Here is a 6,546-nt window from a genome sequence, read left to right on the forward strand (position 1 = left end):
GTCTAAGCCCAGTAGACTTAGTTACTCTGCTCCAGATCCTAGATTCCTAACACAGGCAGTTTTTAATTCTTGCCCCTATTTTCCAGAAGCATAGAACCTTTGCTTGTAAATTACTGGCTTTGTGGGGGTTTTCTAGGCCACTTCCACTAATGTTTTGGAGCCTGGCCCTATGCTGGATTTGTGGTTAGTGTTTTTTACATTAACTTCTAGCAGCCGCACTTTCCTCGCTTCTATCTCCATATGGTGCGTTAGGCAATTTATTCAACTAATTTCCTTCCCTTCATTGTGAGACTCATCAGAGAAGCTACATTTACATCCATCACCTTTTATCCAGAAGAAGTTTGCATTGCCTCTAGGACTTGAACTCCAACTGCCACTGAAAAACTGGCCAAAGAGCAGAGAGGAAAACAATTATTTGAATGTTATTATGTTGACTTCTAAAAACAAGTTTACTTTCCTTACTCGGGGAATTACTCGCTTTTGCTGTCCTGCTATGACTGAGCCTAGATGTGTGCTGTCTGCAGCAGGGAATCATTTTGTTCTGCCTGCTTGCTTGCTTGTTTGCTCACTCTGTGTGGCCTGAACCATAGCTCGGGAAGCTTAGCCACAGCGGAATTTGAAAATACATATTAATTTGTGGAAGGAGGGGAGATTCATCTGAAGGAGGAAGCTGCAGTGGTTTCCCCAGTGGAGGCACCACTTGGCCAGTTGACTTTACAGCTGGAGACATGTCTCCATTAATGTAATCGAAGGAAAACAAACAACAGACATTTTGGACACCTTCTGCAGGATGACATTTCTGATTCTCAGTTTTCACCAGTCGGTTACAAACAGCGAGCTAGAATTGAACAGTAACTCTGTCACCAATGTCAGAATTCCCTCTGGCTTGAACAGGAGAGGGTTTCTATCAGGAGCCTGTTGGCAGGTGATTCACAAAGGGAGCAGAGGATTAACTCCTTTAAGTGACTGTTTCTCAAGCCAGCTTTACTCATTAGATGTAAAGTTCAGTATTCTGCCAGCAACTTTCGTATTTGTGAGCTGAATGTCCCATCTTGTGGCAACTCCTGCATTCTACAGTGTCAGTTTGCCCATGTATCCTTAAGGCAATCCCAATAAGTGAGGCAAGCGTGAATCCCCCTTTCTCTCACTGTTTATCCTTGATGGTTTTAAGATACTGTTTAGTTGCAAATCCGATGTATTATTTTGCAGTTTCCATGCACGATGCCAAGTCCACAAGTCTTAGATCAGGCTCACCCAGTTAATCCTTCGACTTCAGTCATTAATAACGACAGATGAACATGCCTTATAACGTATCTTCCAAGATGTTTCCAAATGAGCAGCCCATGGTCAGTCTTACGGCTCTGCCACATATACTGTCATTCTTTCCCCTTGCTGTCTGGTTATACTATGAAACTTGAACCTCATCAGGCAACTATAGAATTTGCTAGGGGACTTAAAACACCTCGTTAGCTATATAAGGGCTTTCAAGGCTCTTAACAGAATTTCTCCATTAAACTCATAAATTTCTCCATAAATTCCATTTTATATTTGAATCCTAGTCAGTACCACCAACTGTGGCATCATCAAGGAATAAATTAAGGCTGTTAGGAGGCTGTCCTTGCCAGTCCTTCCCATTAAAGCTCAGTTGAACTCGCTTGCAGTAGGGTAGGTGCCTGTATGCACGTCTCCATGCAGCGCCTCCAGAGCTCCTCTCTTGCATTCTGGCCACATTTCAAGGAGGGCATTCTGTCTTTCCAGCTTTCCCCGCACATCCAAAGGGCCCTCTCCTCCCATCACTATCCTGTGCAGTGTGGCTGATTATACTTCTATTCAAAGCATATACACATTAGCCTCAAAATGGTTAAACTGTATTGGATTTGCATTAAAATAAGAAAGCAGCAGGAAAGTTACGCACGATGACTCTTAGTGGATGAGCAACGTTCTGGCACTCAATAGCCACCCAAAACCTAGAACATAAGAATGGACATACTTAGTGGGAGTCTGTCCAGCGCAGAAACCAGGGCAAAGGCTGCAGTGATGAAAATCCTTTCGGCACGGTTTGTGCCAGAGTTCTCTGGGCTATTGCCTCAGTGGAGGTTGTAATCCTGCATGGAGGGTGAACGGAGCAGAATCGTCCCATGTCTCTGTGCCATTGACCGTGATGTTGGGTCCTTCTCTGTATAAGCTGTGCATTGGATAGAAGAACAGACAGACAAATCTACCTTTCACCCCTCAACTGCTCATAAGTTGCACCGAAACGAAGTTTAGTATTTGAAGCAAGAAGGAAGCAGAAATAGAGGACTAAGGAGAGTGGTGTCCCCCTCGCAGGTATCAGCCGACAAAGCTTGTGGGCTGCTCAGGGGAAGAATGGGATTTCTTTTAAGATGTATATCAGAACGGCTGTACTCAGCCCCTGCGTCCTTTCCAGTCTGTTCTTTGGGTCCACACTTTTTTAATATTTGAATCATCCTGTGGCGTGGAGTTCCACAGCTCAGCTAAACCCCACCACACCACAGCAGCTCTCAGATGCACCTGCCAGCTCTGGAGGATCTCTGGGGCTTGTGGGGGCTGTGGCTCCATGGTACCCACACTACACAGGTGTGACCAAGGGCCATAGTCCAAGTCTAAAGGACCTAGCTTTGAGAATAAAGTTAAGCCCTTTAATTTGTAGCTGGAAATGCTAAAGACATTCAGCTAAGAGCTTCAAAACTACAAAAGCTGTCACAAGAAGCCTTGGTAACTAAAGTGGGATAATTCAGAGGTCCTGCTGGTTTAAACATTGGGATTAAAGTGGGTTTATAAGAAAGATGGGGACAGACTTTCTAGCAGGGCCTGTTGCGATAGGACGAGGGCTAATGGTTTTAAACTAAAAAAGGGTAGCTTTAGGCTAGATATAAGGAAGAAATTTTTCCCAATGAGGGTGGTGAGGCAGTGGCACAGGTTGCCCGGAGAGGTGGTAGGTGCCCCATCCCTGGAAACACTCAAGGTCAGGTTGGACGGGGCTCTGAGCAGCCTGATCTAGTTGAAGCTGTCCCTTCAGCGTCAACTTCAGAGGGGCGTTGGACTAGATGACCTTTAAAGGTCCCTTCCAACCCAGACTATTCTGTGATTAATGCAAACCTGATGCCACATCAGAACTGCGCTGTGTAAATACCTCGTGGAGGTTGGGGTGACCGTCACCAAACCTGCTTCTGTAAACTCTAGAATTTATTCTGTATGATGAGACAAGATGTGCAGTATTTCAAGGAGGGAAAGAAAAAACTTTCAAGAGTTAGATCCTGCATCTAAACTCAACCTGCAGGAAAAGTTTATGTATCCAAAGCTGTGATTGTGCCATTAAGGTGGCCCTTCAGGAGCTAATCCAGTTCAAATTATAAAGCTGTGTTATTACAGTCTCTGGAAATATCTTATAGAGAATATGAACCCAAGAGCAGTCCTAGAGGTTGTAGGCTTCACAGTTAGGTATCTCCTTGCTCTGAGTTCTTGAGAGAATTGGTCAAATAAACAGAAAGGACCTGGCTCTGAATGAAACTCTGAAGTTCTTGAAGTCTTTACGGTGCATTCTTTGCTCTTTTCCTCTTCAATTACTCTGAGGCTTTTTTAGTTTGAGAGAAATTTAAATATACCAAAGAAGCACCATTTTCAAATTTCAGTAGATGCTTTTAAAACCTCCTGAACAATGGCAAAGGTGTGGCAAGCACATGCTTAATGTGAGGGGTCCCCAGATCGCCACTCGGTGCAAATCTGCAGAACTTCTGTGAGTTTGGGAACGCTGCAGATTTGCGCCAGCTGGGAGTGCAGACTTGCCTTTCCACCAGAACATATGCTAACCCTGGCAAAGAATTTAAGCCCAGATTGTGAACTGCTTACTCACAAGGATGAACGGCTACGCAGAAGCAGTTAAATTGACTTCGCTGGGCCTCTTAGGTGAAGAGCTCCTTACTGGTGAGAGTACAGGGTTCGCAACGCAGCCCTTAATTTTTATCCTGTAAATAGCTGCTGGTGGGTTTGCTCGGTGCTGTGAATGGTCATCGTTTTACAATGGATGACCAGAGTGGATGATGAGATCTGAGACTAAAGGGATCGATACTTGCTAACACGAAAAGAGAAAGAAAAATTCCTTTTACCGCAATTGTATTACCTCCCTCTAAAGCAGATACCTTCCTTCAACTACAAAGCAGCAAAAGCAGATATGTGGTTCTGTTTCACCAAGCCATCAAACATTATAAAAGTCAGTTACATAAACATTTGAATCTGGTGACATTTGATTCTAGTGCTGTGTGGGCAGCCTGGTTTACAGCAGAGATTTCTAAACAGGCAATCCAGTTTTCCAGGTAATTAAAAATGTTTGCACAGGCTAGTAGATTTATCTTTTGAAACCATTTTAGAACTAGTGCTCTCCAGAGTGGTATCAGTTGACACAGTGCATAATCTAGAAGAGACTAATTGCTGCATGATTTCTAATTTTTCTGCAGTCATGTAAATGAGCTGGAGTCTGCACAGGTGGAGCCTATTAGGGTGAATGATTTTGCTCTCATGTTGTTATCTTCATTTGCTGTTGTCTTATCAACTCAAAGTAGGAAATCTGCTGTCATGAAAAGCAGGCAAGGGAACAATGTCTGACTGAAAAGTCTTGTTTCATTATTTTTTAATTCATACAGTACTACCTGCCTAATGCAGTTTTCTGATTACCATGCGAGGCAGCCAGTAATGCAGTTTTATTCAAATAAGGGAAGCAGTGCTTTAATTTAAGCTAAGAAATCATCCACATTTCTTACCAGGCAACAAGGATTGTGATTCAATAATACATGAATTTAATAATGCATAATGGTAGACTTTGCAGGTACTAAATAGCAGTATCAGAATGAATTAGTATGCTATGTTATTCTACGGGAATCCATCTCCTTTGCGCATGTGCGTTTTCTCTGCTTCTGCTTTGCTTTTCCTTGAGCTATTTCACTTCCTGAGAGGTGGGATAAACAAATTAGGTTTTAGTTCCAGAAACACACTATTACAGATCTCCTAAAACCTTTTTTGGCTGCACAAGAAGACCTTATAACAGACCATATGCAGCTGTCCCATGGTGTGTAGTAACCCAGCAAGAAAGGGAGACAAGCAATGCTGTTACCCACCAAGGAAGTTCTCAGAAGCACCGAGCAGTAAAGGACATGGAGCTCAGCAAGCATGATCCCCTGCTGTCATCCTGGAAACACTTTAATATATTATGCAACTCCACCTTCAAGTTAGCTGGCCATGGCTCCTTTTAGAGGGTCATCCCTCTAATCTATGTTTTGGACTAGATATCAGGAAAAATTTCTTTACTGAGAGAGTGGTCGAGCATTGGAACAGGCTGCCCAGGGAGGTGGTGGAGTCACCATCACTGGAAGCGTTCAAAAAAACATGTAGACGTGGCACTTCAGGATATGGTTTAGTGGGCATGGTGATGTTGGGTTGGTGGTTGGACTTGACGATCTTAAAGGTCTTTTCCAACCTTAATGATTCTGTGATTCTGTGATCCCAAGATATAACTGCTCTGTGAGTTACAAGTTTGGTGCTTGTTCCAAGCCTAAATAAAATCACAGCTTTGTACCAGTGTTACCTGTTAATGTGAGAAGGTATTCTCTTTCCCTGGTGTTTTACCCCAGCACATTTCGGATAGCAATCACACTTTTATTGTGCAGTGGTGTTCTGTGCTGTACTCAAGCTAACTTAAATTGATCTGCCTTGGGTATTCATAATACTACATGCAGGTTGCATGAGCCCTTTCAAGTCTCTAGATTAATGGGGATATGCAAGAAGAGAGGAAAATCAGTATTTACATCATCTAACTAACGTGGCTACGTTAGGAGACTAATCCCTCGGGGCTTCCACCTCCATTCTTTACCATCTGAAGCTGCCAGAGCTTCCTCTTTCTGGTGGTTAGTATGGGCTGCTGAGGAAAACTGTACTGGAGTCTGGGTAGATGCTTGGCTTTCACGTCTGTTCATCAGGTGTGATCTCCAGTGTGCTGGCCATCGATATAGTTGTCCCGAGTACCTGCTCTCTTCTGCTCCTTTGAAAAGAAGGCATGAGATCCTGGTCAAAATACAAAATAAGGGTGTGCCTTCTCACTCTGGTTCTCCTATTTTGTGATTCTTCATTTCACATGCCTTCCTCAGGAGATGTTGCCTCCAGTCCCTCACATCTCAGGATGCCTCTATCTCACCCTGGTCGCCTCCTTGAAAGGTTTGGGATTGTGTTATTTTGCATTTCTTTGGCATTCTTGTGTTCAACGAGCCCTGCATTCCAGCAAGTTTGCTGGCTTCATTGGTAGCTGTGTTTGTTTTAGTTGAAAGGGATGTTGTCACCACAGTCAGACATGAGCATCCAGATGTAAATCTAGAGGGCCTGCTGCTCAAGAAAAGAGAGTTTTCTATAAAAGTGCATAAGCAACTACAGAGCAAGAAGGAAAAACAAAAAGAAAACCATGGGCCTGATTCTGCTCTCACCAAAAGGGTATGTAGGTCTCAGTTAGTTTCCATTCTGCAGCCCTCAAAAATGTTCCCT

Source organism: Phaethon aethereus (assembly GCF_964289735.1).
Source record: "Phaethon aethereus genome assembly, chromosome: 3".
Classification (NCBI taxonomy): Eukaryota; Metazoa; Chordata; class Aves; order Phaethontiformes; family Phaethontidae; genus Phaethon; species Phaethon aethereus.